The sequence below is a fragment of the Hypanus sabinus genome, chromosome 25 (genome assembly GCF_030144855.1).
Source record: "Hypanus sabinus isolate sHypSab1 chromosome 25, sHypSab1.hap1, whole genome shotgun sequence".
NCBI classification, from domain to species: Eukaryota; Metazoa; Chordata; class Chondrichthyes; order Myliobatiformes; family Dasyatidae; genus Hypanus; species Hypanus sabinus.
The window spans coordinates 39,283,794-39,308,790 of record NC_082730.1 but is presented as its reverse complement, the minus strand read 5'-3'; positions in this window follow the sequence as shown (position 1 = coordinate 39,308,790).

Below are 24,997 nucleotides of genomic sequence, written 5' to 3'. Positions count from 1 at the left end.
CAAAAGTGTCATTTATTTTAGAAACAAGTTTAGAAAAACATGACTTTTTAACAAAGAATTCAACTGTTTCCATTCCAACACTACTCCACAGCTGTAATTTTTAATTTTTTACTCAGATATATATACATAACGAAAAAAAGCTTTTAGTCCAAACAGATTTTAATTTAAGATATCATTTATGTTTTTCCAACACAGTATATGCATAAGCAATTGTTAGACCCTTAGCAGAATGGAAAAGCTTTTGTATTTAATTCTATTAGTCTTTTGAAAATTACACAAACTTTACCATTAAGAATGGCAAAAAAAAGAAATAATTATTAGTTTCTAATGACTAACCTTATGAAACCAGAAATGTTCTAATGAAAGAAGACAGCATTTCTGGCTTTGCCGAATTGCCTCAAATTGTTAGTTCAGTGTTGTCAGTTGAGAATCCCATATCCTCGCATGGTTGCAATCTTGAGCAGATTTGTATGTGACTATGAACACTACCTCATTATTCCTACCTTTTGCACTGTTTTGGGGGGTAATTTATAGCGATTTTATGGCTTCACACTGTACTGCTGCCTCAAAACAATGAATTTCATGTCATTGAAATCAGTGATTTTGATTATTGCGTACATAGCACCCCTGATTCAAACCAGCTTAGTACATGCTCTGTTGGGCTGCTTGTTTCTTATTCCATACTACTGAATGAAAACTAGCTTTTTTCTTAGCATGTGGGTTGCTTATATATAGATCCTGCCATCCTTATTGTATTGGTTATTTGCATGGGATTTCAAAGCTCAAAGCAAATATATTATCAAAGTCACCACGTACAACTATGAGATTCATTTTCTTGCGACAATCACAGTAAATATGAGAAACACAATAAAATCAATGAAAGACTGCACCCAACGGGACAAACAAACAATGTGCAAAAGGTAACAAATCATGCAAATACAGAAGGAAAGAGGGGAAAAAAGCAATAAATATCAAGAACGTGAGTTGAAGAGCCCTTAAAAATGAGTCCATAACGCTGTGGGAAAGGTTCAGTGATGGGGGGGGGGGGGGCGAGTGAAGTTATTCCCTCTGATTCAAGAGCCTGATGGTTGAGGGGTAATAACTGGTCCTGAAGTTGGTGGTGTGAGTCCTGAGGGTCCTGTAACTTTCTTCCTGAAAGCATTGCCTAGATGGTGGGAGTCCTTGATGATGGATGCTGCTTTCCTGCGACAACGCTCCATGTAGTTGTGCTCAATGGTGGGGTGTGCTTTACCCATAATGGACTTAGCCATATCCAGTACTTTTTGTAGGCTTTTCCATTCAAGGGCGTTGGTGTTTCCATACCAAACCGTGATGCAACCAGTTAATATACTCTCCACCACACACCTATAGAAGAGATACAATTAGGTATCTCCTCTATTGTGTATTTAATATTTCAGTAATATTTGAGTAATATTGTGATTATGTTGTTTGATTAAGTATTTTTGTTTATTTAAATAATTCATTATGGTTGTATGTAAAAATGAGTGAATTGATATGCTACCACATGATACGTAACGTAAAAACTAAGACTCCAATTTCAGACTCTCCATATTCATCATTAGATTGGTTTTATGTTTCAGAGTTACAAAACATAACAGTGGTGACAAAGAAGTTTTAATAAAATTGAGACACCTACCTACCTGTTGAAGCACAGTGCAATGTTAGAGTTAAAAAAGCAGAGCACCGAAAACTGGTCAGGTTAAAATTAAAAAAAAGGCACAGTGTTTCTTTTCTTCACAAGGGGAGAAAATTAGTCAGGTTAAAAAAGAAGGCAGGAAATGGAAGAACTCATGGGTTTAGAGACAATGATAAACGGGTGGTGATAATAATAATAATCATCACAAAAAAAAAGGAAGAGTAATGGTTGGCTACATTAGAAAGTCTGGGTGTGTTTGGTTACACAGCAGATAACTGAATATTGTATAATGAGTCAACCGAGCAGTATTTAAAAGCAAATGCAATAGTTGATGAGAAGTGAGTGTCGATTCTGCTGTGCAATGAATTTAAAAGCATACAATTTGCTTAGCAGTTGGACTGCTTCAACCAAACCAGTCAAACCTCAAACTTTAGATACAACACTAAGTCGTGTCATCTGCAGAAATTATCTGATGACTCAACATTATTTGGGTGTACAAAGGGAGGACGGGAGGATGAATACAGGGCCCTGGTGAAGGACTTTGTCAAATGGTGCAAGCCGAATCATCTGCCGCTCAACATCAGTAAGACAAAGGAGATGATGATGGACTTGAGGAAGCCTACTCCCTGTTACTATTGATGGTGAGGATGTGGATGTGGTGAGGACCAACAAGTAACTGGTGGTGCACCTGGATTATAGCTTGAGTGGTGCACTAACAAAGAGGCTGTATACAGAAAGGGCCAGAGTCACCTCTACTTCCTGAGGAGTCTTAGGTTCTTTGGAGTATGCAGGCTTCTCCTTCACATGTTCTTCCAGTCTGTTGTCACCAGTACAATCTCCAATGCAGTGGTGTGTTGGGGAAATGGCTTCAACATAGGTGATGCCAACAGGCTCCATCAGCTGATTAGAAAGACTGGCTCTGTGATAGGAGTCTAAGTGGGCGTACTGGAGGCTGTGATAGAACAAAGGACACTACAGAAAATCCTGGCAATTGTGAACAATGTTTCTCACCCTCTGTATGCCAGCTTGGCTGAACAGAGGAACAGTTTTAGCAATAGACTAAGACAACTGTGTTGCTTCAAATAGTGCTATATGAGGTCATTCTTACCCTTGGCCATTAGGCTCTGCAATGAGTCAATCAATAGCTGGGGAAGTAGGTTAGACCATTTAAGGTAACGTGTTATTTTATTCTTCTTTCTAATACTTGTATATCTGTGCACTTATAATGCTACTGTAACATGGTAACTTCCTTTTGGGTTCAATGAAGAATCTATCTACAATGAGCTTTGCTGACATCAGGAAAGTATTTCAGGAACATTTAGAAACCATTGTTGATTCAGAACACTTTAGGTTTCACAGGCAGAATCAATAGGAAGGGGAGTCCACTTCAGTATGTGTGGCTGAATTGGAGAAGTTGGATAAGCGTTGCCCGTTCAATGATGCACTGAGAAATCATATAGTTTGTGGAATCTCACAAGAAAACATTCAAAAGTGGCTCCTAACTGAAGCACAACGTACATTTTTAAAAGCAGTTGAAATAGTTGTCTCAATGGAAACAGCATACAGGAGCAACTGGGTTGAGTCAGAAATGAAAGTGAGCGTGAACAAATTTGCAAAGTCTGAACAGAAAGTAGCCTGATTGACCAAGTTTTGTTACCTTTTTGGCAGGGGCTCACACAGGTTTAAAAGTACTGCTTTCAGAAAATGCAACAAAGTAGGATATATACAAACAACATGTTGGGCAGACAAAAATAAATGGACTGCATCGAGAAGAGAAAAAGTTGAAAAGTCAAGTTGCTGTTTCAAGCAATGCACTAACCTGTAAGCTGCTGATGAAAGTGACGCAGGACTGGGTAGATGAGATTTACAAGCTAAAAATAAAGAGTCAAATGATTTACACCAGAACTGAACTGCAAATTAATTCAAATGGAATTCGACACCAGCTCGGCTTTTTCAGTTATTCCACAAAGTAAGTTTGAACAGCATTTCAAAGATAGAAAACTGAGGTCTGCAGATGTTCAACTGAGAAGTTGTACTGGAGAAATGACATTCGTGACAGTGAAATACAACAGCTAACAAGCCACATTGGGCTCTGTGGCGATTTTAAAGTCACCATGAACCAAGTACCGAAAGTAAATTAATACCCTCTGCCATGTATAAATGATACGTTTGCAAAGCGTTTTGGAGGAAAACATTTCTGCAAAGTGGACTTAGAGGAGGCCTATCTGCAGATGGAGATGGATGAAGCTCCTCACCATAAACATTCACAAAAAGCTTTATCGGTATAATAGGCTTACATATGCTCTTTCTAGTTGTTTAACTTTGGTTTGCATTTTCTGCAAATTTTACAGTGCAGGCAACCCAGGTTCAATTCTGGCTGCTGCCTGTAAGGAATTTGTACATTCTTCCTATGGGTTTCCTCCGGTTGCTCCAATTTCCTCCTGCAGTCCAAAGACATACTGGCTGGTAGGTTGATTGGTCTTGTAACTTGTCCCATAATTAGGCTAGCATTAAATTGGGGGATTGCTGGGCAGCACAGCTGGAAGGGCCAGAAGGGCATCTTCTGTAGGTATCACAATAAATAAAAATAAACGTTTGGAGTTGGATTAGCACCAGTTCTTTGGCAGAAATCTATGGACCAGGTGCTGCAAGGCTGTCCAGGTCCTCAGTGTTACCTGGATGACATCATTGTTACCCGTGAGGATGGTAAAGGACATCTACAAAATCTAAAGACAGTTAAAAATTTTTAGAAGGTGATGGGCTCTTTGTAGGATTTGTCAATTACTATAACAAGTTCCTCCCAAAACTGGCAATTATGCTCTGCCCTTGAACTCATGACTACAGATCGAGAATAAGTGGCAATGGACAAAACAGTACAAGGTAGCTTTCAAGAGGGCAAAGGAAAGGAGCTTTCAAACACTGTACTTCCATATTATGATACATATCATCCAGTGGCTAGCCGTAGACTATTTGGGATGCCAGCAAAAGGTGTGTGGAGCTATCAGAACCATTTTCTGTAGTCCCAGAGTCAACTCCTGCAGTCACCACGGACACCCCGAACCTGAGATAATTTCACAGCTACAGGTCTCTCCTTCCGACAGACAGATCCCCTTATCAGGGAAAGCATTATCCCACATGCCGTAGTATATCAAGGCAATTGGACTTGCTGTTTTGTCAAGATGATGTTTTGCTACAGTCCTTGGTTTGCTGTGGGCTGCAGCCTTGATTTACTACTGCTTGATATACAATGACCTAGTTGACTGAGAACTTTCATAGGCACATTATCCAACAAGAGTAAGAAATCTTCGACAGCAATTAAATCTTTAGACCTGACTGGGACAATTTAAAATTTACTATTCTATGGATGTCTATACAGTACTTTATTGGGGGGGGGGGGGGTGTCTGTGTATGTAGAGTCTGCTTCCTTCAGCCCATTTTAGGGCCTGGGTCTGTGTTTAAATGTTTATCATCTCTTGTCCCTTTCTCTTTCCCAGCTTCCTCCCAGTTCCTGTCTAGATTATGCTCTGCAGACAATGAACTACTTCTACAATGCATGTCCCTTTAAACATTTCCTGTCAAAATTATACTGAGGGACCTATAGATGGTGATAAACTCAAATGCAGAGCAAGGTCTAGAATTAACTCAGACTTATACGAGATGACACAAACACAATCCAAGTGCAAAATCACAATCAGTGGTACTAGAAATGGAACTCCTACAATTGAGTACTTAATGCTTAGCATGAGGTCTTTAAGTACAAAATCTCCATGAAAGAATGTGGCAAGCAATAATTTGCAGTCTGAGTCTTAAAGGGACAATGGCAGCTAGCCCACTTCAGAGAATTGGAGCACCAAAACCTGGATGCCTGCCCCTGTTCAAGTCCTTCAGTAGACTCTTTGCTTCCCCAACACTACCTACCCCTCTACCTAACTTTGTATTGATAAACAAACTTGGCCAAAAAGCCATGTATTCTGTCATCCAGATCATGAACATAGAATGTGAAAAGCAGCAGACCCAACACTAACCCATGCGGAACACCACTAGTCATCAGAAGCCAAATGGATCATATGCTTAGTGGATATTCTTTAGCTACTTAGCCTATCTAATAAAGTGGCCACTGAGTGTATGTTTGTGGTCTTCTGTTGTTGTAACCCATCCACTTCAAAGTTTGATGTGTTGTGCGTTCAGAACTGCTCTTCCACACACCGCTGTTGTAATCAAATTTAAAATTTCTAAATACATTTGTTCTCAAAGTATGTATACATTATACAACCTTGAGATTCATCTCCTAACAGGCAGCCATTAAACAAAGAAACCCCAAAGAAACATTAAAGAAAGAAAAAAACGTTCAACACCGAGTATGCAGAGAGAGGGGAAAAAAGCACATCAGGCAAGTAGTGAACACGTGCAAATAGCGTTCTGTGTTGAAGGTCACAAAGAGACTCTGTGCGTAAATGTTGAGTGCAGTGCTGAGCAGAGCTGAACTGGCCTGTCCCTCACCCCTGGTCCCACACCCTGACCATTCCAGTCTGGCCTGGTGCCTAAATTGTCATGCAGACATTGAGTTCATTTGCTTCAATGCGCTCTGCAGCCTGGGCCCTGCTGCCTCGATTCATCTCGTACCCAACATTCAGCTCAGTGCTTAGATCGATTGAACCTCGGGCCTTCCTTGCTCTTGCCGATGGGCCCACTGACTCGCCTCGCCTTGAATTGTTTCCAAGTCCAAAGGGACTTTACAGCTATTGTTCGTGAGGACCTTTTACCAGAAAAAAGTGATTAGCGAAGTATTTAGTTGTTTTCCTCCTTTCATCAGCCACCACCCAGAAGTCGCTGAGGTTCACCAGCACCACCTTAAACTGGATTGCGTGGTTACTTGAGTTAATGTCGTCTTCCTGTCAACTTGAACCAGTCTGGCCATTTCTCCTGGACTTCTGTCATTAATAACGCATTTTTGCCCACAGAACTGACACTGTCTGGATTTCTTTCTTGCACCATACTCTATAAACTCTGTAGACTATTGTGCACAAAAATCACAGGAGATCAGCAATTTCTGAGATAATCAAACCAATCCGTTTGACACCAACAATCTTTCCACAGTCAAAGTTACCTAAGTCACATTGCTTATCTACTCTAATGCTCGATCTGAGCAACAAGAGAACCTCTTGACCATGTCTGCATGCAATAATGCATGAAGTTGCTGCCACAAGATTGGTTGATTAGATATTTCCTAATAAAGAGGCCATTGAGTTTATGTCCAATCATTGTCTTCTGCCAGGCAGCCAATCTTCTGACCATACTGGGAACTCTTTCATGTAATTTGATTGGCTCTTATATTTAGCAGCCTCATGTGCAGCACATTTTCAAAGGCCTTCTGAAAGTCATATAAACAACATCCTCTGACTCTTCTTTGTCTGCCTTGCCTGTTATTTCCTCAAATAATTCCAACAAATTTGGTAGGCAGATTTTCCACTTAAGGAAACCATGCTGACTTTGGCTTACTTTATACTCCAAACCCTCATCCTTTATAATGGACCCTAAGTTCTTACCAACCATTGAAGTCAGGCTAACTGGACTATCATTTCCTGTCTATTGTGAAATGACATTTATGATTTTTCAGTTCTCAGGAAAATTCAACGATTCTTGACAGATCACTACTCATACCTCCATAATCTCCTGAACACTGGGGTGTAGTTCATCTGGTCCAGGTGACCTACTTACCTGAAGAGCTTTCAGCTTTCCAAGCACCTTTTCTCCACAGTGACTACACTCAATTCTGCACCTAACACTCTCTAGTTTCTGGCATGCTGCTGGCATCTTTCACATTGCATGCTGAAACAAAATTCTTATTCAGTTCAACCTTGATTTTGTTTTTATCCTCATTATCTGCTGTATCATTTTCCAGCAGTCCAATATCCATACTGGCCTCTTTTTTTACTCTTTGTATACTCTGGAAATCTATTTTGGTATCCTGTTTAATATTTATTGGCTAGCTTACCTCCACATTTCTTCTTTTCTCTCCTTATTGTTTTTGTTGCCTTTTGTTGGTTTTTAAAAGGTTCCTAGGCCACTAGCTTCCCACTAATTTTTGCCATATTTTATGCCCTCTCTTTTGCTTTTATGCTGGCATTGACTTTCCTTGTCAGCTGTGATTGCCTTATCTTCTGTTTAGAATACCTCTTTAGGATGAACTGATCTTGTGTGGTCTGAATTATACCCAGAAACTCCAGCCATTGCTTCTTTATCAACATTACTGCTGGTGTCTCTCTCCAACTACCTTTGGCCGGCTCCTCTCATTCCACTGTACTTACTTTTACTCAATTCTAATAGAAATACATCTGGTTTTACTATCTTCCCCTCAAACTACAGGGTGAATTCTATCTCATTCTGATCACTGCCTCTTCAGGGTTCCTTTACCTTAAGCTCCCTAATCAAATCTGGTTCATTACACAACACCCAAATTTCTTTTTTGCAAAAGGGCTCAAACACAAGCTGCTTTTAAAAGAAACCTTGTAGGCCTTTTACCAATTCCTTGGTATGCAGCACCAATCTGATTTTCCCAATCTACCTGCATATTGAAATCCCCATGATCACTGTAACATTGCTCTTTTTACATGTCTTTTCTATCTCCTGTTGTAATTTGTATTCCATATACTGGCTGCTTTCTGAAGGCCTGTATATACAGTAACCACATCCGGATCTCCTTACATTTGCAGTTTCTGAACTCTTCCCCATGGACTCTACATATTCTGATTCCATATCTCTTCTTTCTAATGATTTGATTTTGTTTTTCTACCAAAGGAGCACCCGACCCCCTGTGACCACATGCCTGTCCTTTTACTACAAAGATAAAGAGCCATCACTCGTCTGGAGTAAATAAAAACACAAAATGCAGGCAGAACTCAGCAGGCTACACACCATCTATGGGAGGAGGTAGTGACGCCGTTACAGTCTGAAACCTTTCATCAGGAGTGAACTGGAGTCTGGAGTACTTCTGATTCTGTTCCAGCATGCTGTAATATCTGAAATTATTGAACACATGCTTCTTCTAAGGAATTGGTAGTTATATACTTCAAGGAAAACATATCATGTGCCAGAAATGCTCTTCTTCATGCCACACCACTCTACTGATTTCCTTTCTAGTGGGAGAAACCCTATTCCCATTTCTATGTAATTGATGATCATGTCAGGTTCTGTGCACAATTTTGTGCTCCTGCATGGGCTCAAGAAAAACATGGGTTTAGCAAATGGGTGACGACTGATGGTAAGCAGTAAGCAACTTCACAGAAAATTCAGGTCAATAGATATCAAAGTGAGCTCTTGAATTTATTGAGAGTCAGTACCTCAACTCTTATATGAAGTCTGACATAATTAGGCTACTGTGGAAGTTATCAGCTATAAAATTTCTACTTAATGTAGTTTCACTGTTAAAACACTTCACCCTATACTCACTGACAAACTGCTAACGTTCAACCCCATGTCTATGAACATTTGTTTGTAGACTGCATAAACTTTTTGTGTAATTAATTGAATTAAATTTAACCAGTTTAAATCTAATGTTAAGTTATTTTATATTAATATAAAGCTTTGTTTTAAATTGATAAAATTATATTTAAATTATAAATATATATAGTAATGTTATTTCTTTTGGGTATTGGTTAGTTCACCTATAGCAAAAGCAAACAGGTGGGAAAAGGTAGAAAGAGAATTAAGAATCAAAATATTATAAAATATTTGCAATATTTAGAGAAACTACAATATGAAAGATCACTTATAATACCTATTAGATAAAATCCCAGTCTTTTACACTGACTATGACATCGAGCTTTACTTTTGGGACTTTTGTGATTCACATTAATCATCATGTGTTCAGCTTGAGTCAGGAGTATCTGTTTCTTCTCTGTGTCTGAACTTGTCTGCATCAGAAAGAAACAAAGAAGAGAAGATTAAATATTTATAAATATCAGTAAGTAGGCAAGTCAAGAATGGTGTCGTAGACATCGGCTTTTTAAAAGACTGCTGACTGTACGGTATTTGGAAAAACAAGGCTACTTGCATTGGGGAAATATTTGAAGATAGTTTCCAGACTTTCGATGAAACAGAAAGTGAAAATGAAGGGCTAAAGTGAGCCTTTGTGAATGGCCAAAGGTTTTAACTTTCCCAGTAGTGTTACTCTCGTTATTAATGATTTGCTTCAATTAGAATGCAGTAATCTTAAACACAATGTGTAAGTTTTCAGGTTGTTCCTGACTGTGTGTGGTGGCATGGGAATAGTGGCTAAAAGTCTGACAGTGCTAAACAAAGATATTAACAGACTTGGAGAGTGGGTGTGCAATTCACAATCAGTTTTATTATAGGCAAGTGTAACTGTAAACTACCCTCAATCACTTTCTTACTTGCCAGTTCAAACTCTGATCCCTGATCCAAGGTAAGAGTACTGGCCCGTCTTTCCCCCCTTACCTCTCCACACCCAAATCCGCCCTGGATTGTGGGTGGCAGACTATTATATTTGAAGGTGTTGCTCACACTCTCAATGGTGCCCGAGGTAAATTTGCTAAAATTCCCAAACTGTATTAACCAAGCCACATTTTCTGTGCAAGCGCTTTGAACATTTGAATGCTTTCAGCAGCCTATGTTTTGTTTTCTGCAGCTCCTTTTATCCTTTTGTTCTTCTTGGCTCCTCAGACTTGTTTTCTTTTAGAACATAGAACAGATAGCACAGGACAGGCCCTTCACAAACAACGCTGTGCCAAACCAACAAAACCAATAATTAACTGCTTACACATCACTCATATCAGTCCAATCCCTGTCCCTATAGGCCTCTTTAATGCCTATATCATACTTGCTTCAGTACTACTCCCGGCAGTACATTCCAGGTACTCATGGCTCTCTGTAAATAAACTTGCTCCACACATCTCCTTTGAACTTAACGCCTCTCACCTTAAGTACATGGCCTTGAGTATTAGACATTTTTACCCTGAGGAAAAGATATCAGGCGTCTACCTGTTCCACTCAAGATGTTCTCAGAATTTGTCCTCTGTGTTGACTTAGATGATCATTTAGTTCTTCCTTGTAACTCTCAACTTCCAGAATTCCTTGTCACTTTGCCAATGACTTCTTTGACTCCATGCTCTGCTCAGAACAGTCAAGTATTCACACTCATTGGCTGGGGCAGAGTATGCTTAGTTGAGCCAGATAATGATCAGCATGTAATTCTTCAGCTGCGATATCAGGGCAGACTAAATATCTCTGGATGAATGCACAGGAATGTTTGTCCAGTTTTTCATCAACTGCACCAAAGCCATCTTGGTAAAGTGGTTTATTCATAGAATGCTGAAGATTATGGGTATCTATTATTTTGTGATACTAATTCAATGTCAACGGCACCATTATACTTCAATAGTTATGCTTATTCCCTCTCTTCACTTTCTTTGGCTGAGCACATGCTAAGAAACAGGATAAACCTTGTTAATGAAATGACATAAAGTGCATTATAAGACCATAAGACATAGCAGCAGAAGTAAATCATTGCATCTGCTCCACCATTTCATCATGGCTGATACATTTCCCTCTTAATCTGCACTCTCCTGTCTTCTCCCCTTAACCTTTCAAACTTTGACTAATCAAAACCTATTTACTTCCACCTTAAATGCATCCAGTGGTCTGGCACCCACAGTCACATGTGACAATGAATTCCACAGATCCACCACTCTCTTGAGTAAAGAAATTCCTCCTCATCTCTGTTCTAAATGGACGTTCCTCTGTTTGAAACTGCGCTCTGTTCCTAGATACCCCACCAAAGGAAACATCCTCTTCATATCCACTCTATTGATAGATTTCAATGAGATCCCCCTTCATTCTTATAAATTCCAGTGAGTACAGTCCCAGAGCCATCAATCACTGCTCATCTGACAACCTTTTCACTCCCAGAATCATTCTTGTGAACTTCCTCCGAATCTCTCCAATGCCAGCACATCCTTTCTTAAACAAGAGGCCCAAAACTACTCACAGTACTCCAAGTGAGGCCTCACCAATGCAAAGCAGTCTCACAATTATATTCTTGCTTTTATATTCTAGTCCTCTTGAAATGAATGCTAACATTGCATTCGCCTTCCTCACCACCAATTCAATCTGTAAATTAACGTTTAGGGAATCCTCGATGAGGACTCCCAAATTCCTTTGCAGCTCAAATTTTTGAATTTCTTCCCCATTTAGAATATAGTCTGTTCCTTTATTCCTTTTACCAAAGTGCATGACCATACACTTCCCAGCACTATATTGCATCTGGCACCTCTTTGCTCATTCTACTAATCCATTTGAGTTCTGCAGTTTTCCTGTTTCCTCAGTACTACCTGCTCCACCATCTATCTTCATATCATCGCAAATTTGGCCACAAACCATCAATGTCATCACCCAAATCATTGGCATACAGTGTAAAGAGAAGCAGTCCCAACCCAGTCCCCTGTGGAACCACACCGGTCACCAGCAACCAATCCGAGAAGGATCCTCTTTGCCTCCTGCTGATCAGCCAATGCTTTATCCATGCTAGTACCTTTCTTTTATTTTGCTTAACAGCCTCAAGTGCAGCACCTTATCAAAAGCCTTCTGAAACTCGGAAGTACACAACATCCACTGATTCTCCTTTGTCTATCCTGTTTGTTATTTGTTCAAAGAATTCCAACAGATTTGTCAGGCAAGATTTTCTTTTAAGGAAATCGTGCTGACTTTACCCATTTTGTCATGTGCCTCTAAGTAACTTGAAACCACATCCTTAAGAATTGACCCCAACATCGTCGCAACTACCGAGGTCAGGCTGACTCACCTATAATTTCCTTTCTTCCACCTCCCTCCCTCCTTGAAGAGTGGAGTGACATTTGCAATTTTACATTCCTCCGGAACCATGCAGGAATCTCTTCAGCTACTTTTTCTAGAACTCTGGGGTACGGTCCATCAGGTTCAGGTGGCTTACCCTTCAGGTTCCCAAGCACCATCTCCCTAGTAATAGCAACTCCACTCACTGCTGTCCCTTGGCAATATGGAAATTTCCAACACCATATTAGTGTCTTCCACAGTGAAGACTGATGCAAAATACTTATTCAGTTCATCTGCCATTTTTATGTCCCCCAATACTATCCCTCCAGCGTCATTTTCCAGTGGTCCGATATCCACTCTCACTGTTTACTCTTCATATACGTGCCAAAAATACTTTTGGTGTCAATTTGGATGCTGTTGGCTAGCTTACCTTCATATTTCATCTTTTACCCCTTATGGTTTTTTTGTTGCCTTCTGTTGGTTTTAAAAAATTCCCAATCCTCCAAATTCCCACTAATAGTTGCTCTATTAAATGCCCTCTCTTTTGCTTTTATGTTGACTTTGGCTTTCCTTCTCAGCCATGGTTACGTCATCCTGAATTTAGACTAATTACTCTTCTTTGGACTGTTTCTGTCCTGCGCTTTCTGAATTGCTCACCAAAATTCCAGCCATTGCTGCTCTGCCATCATCCCGGCTAGTGTGCCCTTCCAATCAACTTGGCCAGCTCCTTTCTCATGCCTCTGTAATCCCCCTTACTCAACTGTAATACTGATACTTCTAAATTGGACTTCTCCCTCTAAGATTTCATAGTAAATTCTGATATAATCACTGTTTCCTAAGGGTTCCTTGCCTTTAAGCTCCTTAATCATTTACAGTTCATTACAAAACATTCAATCCAGAATTGCTGTGGGCTCAACCACAAGCCGCTTTAAAAAGCCAGCTTGGCGGGATTCTACAATTCTCTTGCATGGGATCCAGCATCAACGTGATTCTCCCAATCTACCTGCATATTGAAATACCCCATAACTAGTGTAACGCAGCCTTTTTAACAAGCTTTTTTCCTTCCTTCCACTGTAATTTGTAGACCATCTGTTGGCCACTGTTTGGAGGACTGTAAGTATCTCCCATTAGGGTCTTCTTATGCTTCCAGTTTCCTAACTCTACCCACGAGGATTCTACACCATCTGATGCTATGTCACCTCTTCTAAAAATTTGATTTCATTTTTTTTTATCAGCAGAGCTCCTCCTCTTCCTCTTCTCCCTATTTTCAAATGACCATTCTTGGATATTAAACCCAATCACAATAATCTTTCAGCCGTGACTCCATGATACTCACAGCCTCATTCTTGCCTATCTTTCTGTGCTACAAGATAATTTACCTTACCTTGTGTACTGTGTGCATTCAAATATAACATCTTCAGTCCTGGATTTGGCACCCTTTTCAGTTTTGTACCCCTTTTACTCTGCAGCCCATCCAACTGACTGCTTTGTTGCCCTGTCATCTGCCTGTCATCCCCCTTGACAGTCTCAGCATACACTACCTCAGGTTGTAAATCAACATCCCTACCCTCAGCCCGATCCTACCTGCTGGCCAAATTATGAGTTTTTGCCTTCTCTCTTAAAAGCTTCAATTCTAATTATTTTTGTGTTTTCTATGTTTGTTCCAATGTGGAAGTACTTTATTACATTTTAAGGTTTTTGTGCTAAGCAGTTGCTGCAGAAAGGCAGGAATCAGGAACAGAGTCAGATTTGATATCACCGGTGCAGGTTGTGAAATTTGTTAACTTTGCAGTAACAGCACAATGCAATACATGCTAAATAAATATAGAGAGAAAAAAAACTGAGTTATGTTGAGTGTATTAAATGGTTAAAATAGATTAAGTAGTGCAAAAAAAGTGAAATAAAAAAAGTAGTGAGGTACTGTTCATGGATTTAATGTTCATTTAGAAATTAGATGGTGGATGGGAAGAAGCTGTTCATGAATCACTGAGTGTGTGTCTTCAGCCTTTAGTACCTCCTTCCTGATGATAACAATGAGAAGATGGCATGTCCTAGGTAATGGGAGTCCTTAATGATGGACAGCACCTTCCTAAGGCGCTCTTTGAAGATGTCTTGGATACAACGGAGGCTAGTACCCGTGATGGAGATGACTAATGTTACAAGTTCCTGCAACTTATTTCAATTGTGTGCAGTAGCCCTCCCCATACCAGGCGGTGATGCAGCCAGTCAGAATGCTCTCCATCGTACATTTCTTTAAGTATTTGAGTGTTTTAGTTGATAAACCAAATCTCCACAAACTCCAAATGAAATATAGTCACTGTCTTCACTTATTTATAGTTGTATCAATGTGTCGTATCCAGGTTAGGTCCTCAGAGATATACACCCAGGAACTTGAAATTGTTCACTCTCTCCACTTCCGATCCCTCTATGAGGATTGGTATCTGTTCCCTTGTCTTACCCTCCCTGAAGTCCACAATCAGTCCGTTTGGTCTTGCTGACCATGAGTGCAAGGATATTACTGCGACGCCACTCAAGAAATCTTAAACTTGTATGTCCTTTTGTCAGCACCTGACATTTTGCCAACAATGGTAGGATTAAAGGGAGAGTACTGAAAGGATACGTTGAGCAAGACAGGTTGTTAGAAGAGGGAGGAGGCCAGAGTGGGGTTTTCTTGCAGCAAATCACGTGGAGCCCAGTTATTTATTGTCCTTTGTAAAGGAATGAAGTTTACAAATTATTGCAGGCTCTGCCTTAGCCTCAGAGCAGGGTAAGGACTGCAGCTTTAGCAACTGTGACATAAGGAACTTGCTCTTTGTGGTTGATGTTGCTGACAGTACTATTATTTTGCAGATCATCACTCACAGTTGTGTCAGGGAGGTTGCAGAGAATGTCATTTCAAGAAGTAAATTAATCTATTCCTTACTAGGGATAATAGTGGATACAATAATATTGGATTCATGATACTGCAGATATAATAGGGTCTTTTAATATCCTCTTAGAAAGGTAGATGGAGCTTAGAAAATTGAAGGGCTATGCGCTAGGGGGATTCTAGGTAGTTTCTAGGGTTCTGTTACATGGTGGGCTGAAGGGCCAAGCTGGATGGGAGTGACTGTGCACCACATAGACAATCAACCGGGCCTTCCACTTGGCATTCCAATTTCTCAATGTACCATTGCCATGAGACTAGAGGAATGAATATCCTGTATGTTAACTCTCAGAGAGATGAATCGTGCAGGCTTTGGCATGTTTTTAGTACGTCTAACAAAAGTAATTCCTGTACCTGCTGCTAAAGTGACCAATGGCTGTGTATCTAGCACTTTGCTCCATCAGTTCACTCCATCTCAAGTTCTACTTCAAAGGCAGTCCCTTTGGGATGAGGATGATTCGTTTCCACTCCAGTTCTGTAAGGTATGAGGTTAATGTGAGGTCGGTGAACTCTACCAGAAGTGTGTTAGGAGCTGTGATTGATGGGATGAGTGTGTCATTGTGAGGACGTGTGCTCACTTTACAGCTTGCATCTTCCTGGTCCAACGGTCGATCGGCCGAGGAGGTTAATTCTGCTCCTATATCTTGTTGGTCTTGATGCGTACCTGCTGCTCCCATGTTTTGATCATCACAGACCAACAAGTCCTGAGAGGTGGTTGAGCACGTTACACACAGCAAGCCACATTGCAAGGTCGGGAATGGAAAGGCAGAGCAGCATCAGGTTCCTGGGATAAACATCCCTCGGGATCTATCCTGAGCCCAATGCGGGTATACGTTTGACGAGACTCGCCAAGACATGTACAGTGGAGAATGTTCTGGCTGATGGTATCACTGCCTGGTGGGGAGGACCTAAAGACACTGAAGAGGGTTCTTGATTCAGCTAGCTCAGTCACTGGCAAGACCTCCCCACCATATCTTCTACACAGGTGCCGGGGTGGTGACAGAGGCAGGCACATTAGGCACATTTAAGAAACTCTTAGACAGGCACATGGACAATAGTAAAATGGAAGGCTATGTAGGAGGGAAGGGTTAAATTATTCTTAGAGTGGGTTAAAAGGTCAACAAAACATTGTGGACTGACAGGCCTGCAGTATGCTGTGTAGTTCACTGTGTTTTATGTTATATGTTCATTCAATTCCTTCAGCAGGAGCCTATTGGAGCTAAGGTGCAGTATTGCACCAAGAAAGGTTATGAAGAGGCTTGGAGAAAAGGCACGATTTTGCTTGTTCGACATTGGATCCCATGCCCTCCTGTCAATGGAAACCTCCTCTGCAATCTTACTCTAACGTTTGATAGATTTAGTAGATTTTCAGTATTTAGTAGTTTTCCCTTCAATATATGAATCTCTGCTGCTATCCCCTCTCTTAAGAGCACCTCCTGCTGATTTTCCTACCATCCACCAAATCTAGAGCTGATTCACAAGAAGCAATCAACCCACCAAACCATCTTTGCGATATGGCAAGAAACAGAAGCACCAGCCAAAATCTCAGGGATATGTCAGAATCAGATTTCTTATCACTGGCGTGTGTCGTGAAATTTGTTAACTGAGTAGCAGCAGTACAATGCAATACGTGATAATATAGAAAGAAAATAATATGCAAATTAATTACAGTATATATATGTGTGTATATTAAATAGTTAAGACTAAAAACATTGCAAAACAGAAATAATGTTTAAAAAAAAGTGAGGTTGTGTTCATGGGTTCAATGTTCATTTCAGGATTGGATGGTAGAGGAGAAGAAGCTGTTCCTGAGTCACTGAATGTGTGCCTTTAGGCTCCTGTACCTCCTTCCTGACGGTAACATTGAGAAGAAGGCATGTCCTGGGTGATGGGGGTCCTCAATAATAACTCCATACAAGCTGCTCTAGAGGTCATTCGATCTGTCCACAGTTGACTCGTCCTGAATCATTACTATACTGCAGACAGAATCAAGTTAACATTCAAGGTCACTGCCTTTTGAACCAAATTAATCAAAAGATGTAGCAACATTCATGATACAGGACATAACATTGTTCACAGGTGCCTTGTGGTCCCTGTTACTGGTGTTTTTGGGCTTCCAATAAAACTGCACATTTCCAGTATACTTGGGTCTTTGTCAGTCAAACAGATTTTCTAGACTATTGAACATTATTCTGTTATTTCTCCAACACACCTTTAATTGATTATTTTTGTTTTAAGATGTTACATGTTAGAAAAATCAAAATGCCAACAAACCTCATAAGTGTTGAGGGAGCACCAAAAACAAGGTGAATTAGGGGAGTTTGGGAAAGAGAACCTAGTAAGTTATCCCTTAGGGGATAAGAAATCGGAACAGGAGTCAGCCACCTGACCGGTAAAACCTGCTCTTCTGTTCAGTGCTGATCTGGGTGTTGATTCAGCTCCACCTGCCTGTTCCCCCCCCCCCCCCCCCCCACACACACACACAATCCTTTTTTTCATTTACAATGCAAAAAACTAGCTAACTTAAATACGTTTCATGAAATAGCCTCTACTGCTTCTCTGTGGGAAAAGTAGTTCCTCATCGGCTCTAACCTAAACCTACTCCCCCAAATCTAAACTCACCAAGTGGAAACAACTTTCCAGTTTCTACCTTACCTATTCCATTCATAACTTTATGTTTCTAAAAAGATCTTTTCCTATTATACTGAATTCTATTGGGTATAGTAATGGACGACTCAATCTCCCCACATGGGCTGAACCCTCAGCTCCAGAATCAGCCTTCTGAACCACCTCTGTACCGCCTCCAAAGTCAGCATATCTCTTCTCAAGTAAGGAGACCAGAACTGCAAGCAGTACTCTCGGAGTGGCCTTACCGATACCGGTACAGTTGCAGCATAACTATCCCGTTCTTAGTTTCAATCCCTGTGGCAATGATGGCTACTCCATAACCTATTGTACTTCTTGAAATTTATCCCTCTACTTGGGAGTGCTTGTTCATGCATTGCAAAAAATTGTTACGCTTGTGCAACAGCTTCTCAAGAAGACATGCTGCTGTCTAAACAGTAAACAATAATCTGATCTTAATTTTTCATTCCAAAGTGGATAATCTCACATCTACCAGCACTCATCTTATCTATTATTATTTTATATCCTCAATGAACTCCAGTGAGTTTGTCAAATAGGACCTTCCCTTTCTGAACCCATGTTGTGTCTGCCTGATGAACCTGCTTCTATCCAGATGTCCTGTTATTTTGTTTGAACAATAACGTCAGCATTTTCCAGACTGCATGTATTAAGTTGACTAGTCTACAGTTAACTCTGTTTGCCTACATCCTTTTTTCAATAGTGGTGTATTATTCACCGTCTTCCAATTTGCCAGGAGCTGCCCAGAGTCCAGGGAATTTTGATAAATTATCACAAATGCCTCTACTAGAATTTCTACCATTTATTTCAGTAAACTGGGATACATTCCATCAGGATTAGATGACTTCTCTGCCATTAAGCTCAATGCAAAGCACAAGAGATTCTGCAGATACTGGAAATCTTGAGCAACACACACAAAATACTGGAGGAATTCAGCAAGTCAGGCAGCATCTATGGAGTGGAATAAACAGTCAATGTTTTGGGCCAAGAACCTTTTTCAGGATTTCTGAGGCCTACTAGTTTGCTCAGCTCTACCTCTTTAGTGATAGCGATTGTATTGAGATTGTCACCTCCCAGTACATCCACAACATCTCTTTGACATATTAGACGTGTTCTCCAAAGTGAAGACCAGCACAAAATAGTTGTTCAAACCATCAGTCATTTCCACATTACCCAATATTAATTCCTCCTTTTCATCTTCCAAAACACCTACGTTCACTTTAGACACCCTTTTCTGCTTTATCTAACTACAAAAACTTTAATTATGGATGAGAAGTGCAGCACACATCACCTAGTGAGCTAAATCACATCAGGAATTCAGAACAGGTCATTGGTGTTTCATTGCATTTTCTTCTCCAAAGGTCACGTTTCTGTTTATCAGATCGTATTTTCAAATTGGTGGAACTTGGTTACAGTGAATTCTGTCTGTAATAAGATTTCTCAATCGGAGTCGAGAGTGAGCGAAAGAATTAAAGGTACTAGTTTACTAGCATTGAATCTGTTTATAAATATGTTATCACTATAATGTGGTAATAGATCTAATAATTAGATTTGCTGAATCAGAATCAGGTTTATTATCACCGGCACGTGACATGCAGTTTGTTAACTTAGAGGCAGCAGTAATGAAGTGGTTATGTCTTTTCATCAATGTTTAAAGATTAATGGAACTAAATTTTAGGAAGTTTAATTCTTCATCCATGTAAGTATTTACATATATTATTACGAATGTGCCGCAACTCTGAGGGGCCAAAGGGTACAAAGTCGCCCCCTCCTTTTTGAGAATCGCAAGATCGCTATTAATTTGGGTCTGGGACCCAGGAAATGAGAGAGAATCCACAAGGTTTGGAATGTGTCCTGGCCTCAGCGAAACAAAACCACTGATAACGGCTATTGTCTCTTGGAGACGGAATTGTGTATTGAGTACTGTACTATTCATTGAAGCCCCTCAGGGGATGACCAGAGTGGGCTGGTTGAGGGATTGCATCATCCCAACCTGATTGACATCTGAGACCCCGTGAGTAAGGATAAAAGAGGGTCTGGGGAACAACCCATTTAGACGCACCAGGAGAAATGCTAGAAATCCCGTGACAGCGTTTAATAGCGACAGCCGGTGGGGGCTCGTGTGCGTCCTTCCCTTGCCTGGGATTGGCGGGCTCACCACAGAAGAACGGCTTTAGCTAAAGGAGAGGCCAGAAGTGAACAGCCACACCAATGAGACTCCTGACAGATCGAAATCATAAAAGGATTCGGCAAGTTTTTCTGCCAAATCTCTCTCTCTCTCTCTCTCTCTCTCCAACCATTGCCACACAGCGGTCCCCAAAGGCTGCAGCTTGCATGAACTGAATGACTTTTATATTTCCATCGGACAATACATTATCCCCTAAACAATGATAGAGCTATTTCTTATTGATTATTATTATACCCGCACTTTTAGATTTAGTATTGACGACATATATTATCTGTATATTTGCATTGATATTATTTTTGTGTATTTTTACTAATAAATACTGTGAAAAATAGTATCATCAGACTTCAACGGACCTCTCTATCTTTGCTGGTAAGTGACCCAGTTACGGGGTTTGTAACAATATTAATATCAATATGTACTGCTTGTGTTAATTACATTAATATTATAATTAAATTAACAGTGCCTATGAAAAGCATTCACATGCCCCCAGAAGTTTTCATGCTTTATTGTTTGACAGCACTGAATCACAGTGGATTTAGTTTGGTTTTTTTGACACTGATCAAGAGAAAATGACTCTTGGTGTGTCAAAGTGTAAACAGATCTCTACAAAATGGTCTAAATTGATTACAAATATAAAACACAAAATAATTGATTGCATAAATATTCACCCCCTGTTAAAATGACACACCAAATCATCACTGGTGCAGCAAATTGGTTTTAATTAAATGGAGATCTGTTTTTGGAGACCTGTGTGCAGTCAAGGTGTTTCAATTGATTGTAGTCAAAATACGCCTGTGCCTGGAAGATCCAGCTTCTGGTAAGTCAGTATCCTGGGGCAAAAGCTACATCATGAAGACAAAAGAATACTCCAAGCATCTCAGCAAAAAGGTGATTGAAAAGCACAAGTCAGGAGATGGATACAAGAAAATTTCCAAGTCACTGAATATCCCTTGCAGTACAGTTAAGTCAATCATCAAGAAATGGAAAGAATATGGCACAGCAGTAAATCTGCCTAGAGCAGGCCATCCTCAAAATTAAGTGATCGTTGAAGAAAGAGACTGGTGAGGGAGGCCACCAAGAGGCCTATGACTGGAGTTAAAAGCTTCATTGGCTGAGACAGGAGAGAATGCGCATACAACATCTGTTGCCCAGGCGCTTCACCAGTCACAGCTCTACAGGAGAGTAGCAAAGGCTTCTGTTGAAAAATACTCACATGAAATCTTGGCTAGAGTTTGCCAAAAGGCATGTGGGATACTCTGAAGTCAGCTGAAATAAGGCTCTATGGTCTGATGAAACCAAAATTGTGCTTTTTGGCCATCAGACTAAATGCTATGTTTGGCATAAGCCAGATACCGCACATCATCAAAAACATACCATCCCGACCATGAAACATGGTCGTTGCATCATGCTGCGGGGATGATTCACTGCAGCAGGCCCTGGAATTGGGTAAAATGAATGCAGCAAAATACAGGGAAATCCTGAAGGAAAACCTAATACAAGAGAACCTTGACTTGGGAGAAGATCAGTTTTCCAGCAAGATAATGACCCCAAGCATAAACGCAAAGCTACACAGCAATGGTTTAAAAAACAACAAGCTTAATGTCCTGGAATAGCCAAGTCAGTGTCCAGACCTCAATCCAATTGGAAATTTGTGGCTGGACTTGAAAAGGGTTGTTCATCCATGATCCCCATGCAATCTGACAGAGCTTGAGCAGTTTTGTAAAGAAGAATGGGGAAAAATTGCAATGTCTAGATATGCAAAACTGATGGAGACCTATCAACACAGGCTCAAGGCTGTAATTGCTGCCAAAGGTGCATCTACTAAATACTGACTTGAAAAGAATGAATACTTATTGAATCAATTATCTTGTGTTTTATATTTGTAAATAATTTAGATCACTTTGTAGAGATCTGTTTTCATTTTGACATTAGTCTTTTTTCTGTTGATCAGTGTCAAAAGAAACAAATTAAATCCACTGTATTCCAATGTTCTAAAACAATAACCTATGAAAACTTTCAAAGGGATGAATACTTTTGCATAGGCACTGTAAAATGAACTAAAATTATACACTTCAATAAACATTACTCTAGAAACATTGGCTGGCCTACTTTTTTCTCTAAACAGCCAAACATGTCTCATCAAAGCATTGGGTGTGGTGGGTGTCTTTGGGTACTATAATGGAGTTGGAAATATTGATACACAGAACGCTTAAAAGAAGTATTGTGTAACATTGCTCTCAAGACTAAAATGTGTACTCTTCTACATTTTCATTATTAGTGCTTAGAGCATGTTTTTCGTAGGATTCATCCTTAAACTAAACATGCCTTCCAAGCTGAAAGTTTGGTCTGGCGATTTCTCAGCAGGTTCCCCTAACTTTTCCTTGCTAGCAGCAGAGACGATATATCCCAAGTTATCGTAAATGGATACACCCAACCATTTTTCCTTTATTACACAACTCTAATTGTTGAACTCTAATTTGTCAGTAAAGTTGTTGGGAACTTCACAGGCACAGCTGGTAAGTTACCACCTTGTAGCATTGTTGATTTAACCAAACTCAGTTGAGTTAGTTTTGATAAATTCATCTTGTGTTGCTCAAGACTTCCAGAAATACTGCATGTATCTCTTTTTGGGTTGTCTTCATGCCTCTAGTCATACCGTTAAAAACACTGGGAGTGGAGGGACAGAATGAACACAGCAGCACAATACATGGTATAATACCAGTGAAAGTAGATGATCTTTGCTGGGCTTCCTGATTAGAATAAGCTTATACTTTCGTCTTCCAGCTTTTCAGTAGATTCAGTGAGGAATTTAACAGTTTAGAAAACAAAACACAACTCTTCATAGTGTTACATCAAATTACTATCCAGATAAATTTATTGAGATAATGTGTCTTTCACATTTAAAGATAAAATAAAAATGTTTACAGGTGGCAAATCCATCTTGAAGCATTTGACTACAGCGCCCTCTACTGGTAACCAGATGGAAAATACCTGTGAGCAATACTTGGTTCACTGGTAAATAAGGTTTTCTCTCAGTGGTTGGGAACAGATTTGTATGCATTCCAAAACAAGTGCAGCCATGCAACAATATTACATAATTTTATAACATAGGGAATTCCAAACTGTAATTTTCAATCATATCCCAGGACTATTTAGCTATTGCATTAGTTATACACTCAATGGCTACTTTATCAGATACATCCGTAAGTCTGCTCGTGAAAACAAACTTCCAATCAACCAATCATGCAGCAGCAACCCAATGTATAAAGGCATCCTATGAACAAGAAGTTCAGTTGTTCTTCAGACCAAAGTTCAGAACGGGGAAGAAATGTGATCAAGGTGGCTTTTGACCATGGGGTGATTATTGGTGCCAGATGGAGTAGTTTAAGTATCTGAGAAACTGCTGATTGCCTGATACTTTAATGCATAGCAGTCTCTAAAGTTTACAGAAAACATTGAAAAAAAAACTAAAATAAAAACGCCCAGTGAGCAGCAGATCTGTGGTGAAAACACCTTGTTAATGAGAGAGGTCAGAGGAGAATGGCCAGACTGGTTCGAGCTGACAGGAAGGCAACAGTAACTCAAATAACCGCACTTTACAACAGTGTTGTGTGGAAAAGCATCTCTGAATCCACAACACGTCAGACCTTGCAGTGGATGGGTTACAGCAGCAGAACACCACAAACGTACAGAAATATATAGATAGACAGATACCATATTGATCCCAAAGGAAATTACAGTGTCACAGTAGCATTAAAATTGCATAGATATAAATATTAGAAGAGAAATAAGAAAGAATAAAAAGTAGCTTACCTCAAACAGGCTAACAGGAGGGAGGCATTACTTTCTTGACTACAGGTTGACTCATTATAGATTGTAATGGTCCAGGGTAAGAATGACCTCATATAGCTATCTTTGGAGCAGCGCAGTTGTCTTAGTCTGTTACTAAAAGTGCTCCTCTGTTCAGCCAAGGTGTCATGCAGAGGGTGAGAAACATTGTCCAGAATTGACAGGATTTTCTGTAGGGTCCTTTGTCCTACCACAGCCTCCAGTGTGTCCACTTTGACTCCTATAACAGAGCCAGCCTTTCTAATCAGTTTATTGAGTCTGTTGGCATCACCCATGTTGGTGCCATTGCCCCAGCACACCACCGCATAGAAGATTGTACTGGTGATAACAGACTGGTAGAGCATGTGAAGGAGAGGCCTGCATACTCCAAAGGACCTCAGTCTCCTCAGGAAGTAGAGGTGACTCTGGCCCTTCTTGAACACAGCCTCTGTGTTGGTGCTCCACTCAAGTCAGTCAACCTGGTGCACCCCAGGTACTTGTAGGTTCTCACAATGTCCATGTCCTCACCAACAATAGTAACAGGGAGCAGTGCAGGCTTAGTCTTCCTAAATTCCCTCATCATCTCCTTTGTCTTACTGATGGTGAGCTGCAGATGATTCAGCTTGTACCATTTGACAAAGTCCTTCATCAGAGTCCTATATTCATCCTCCCGTCCTCCCAACTATTGCTGAGTCATCAGAAAATTTCAGCAGATGCCAGGGCTCAGTGTTGTACAGCATCTGATGTCTGAGGTATACAGGGTAAACAGGAAGGGAGCCAATACAGACTTCTGTGGGGCCCCGGTGCTGCTTATGGCCATGTCTGACACACAGCTCTGAAGCTGCACAAACTGTTGGTCAGGTGGTCCATTATCCAGGCTGCACTGGAAGGAGCCTTTCCCCCAGCAGTGATGGCTGTATGGCATTGAAGGCACTGAGAAACTAAA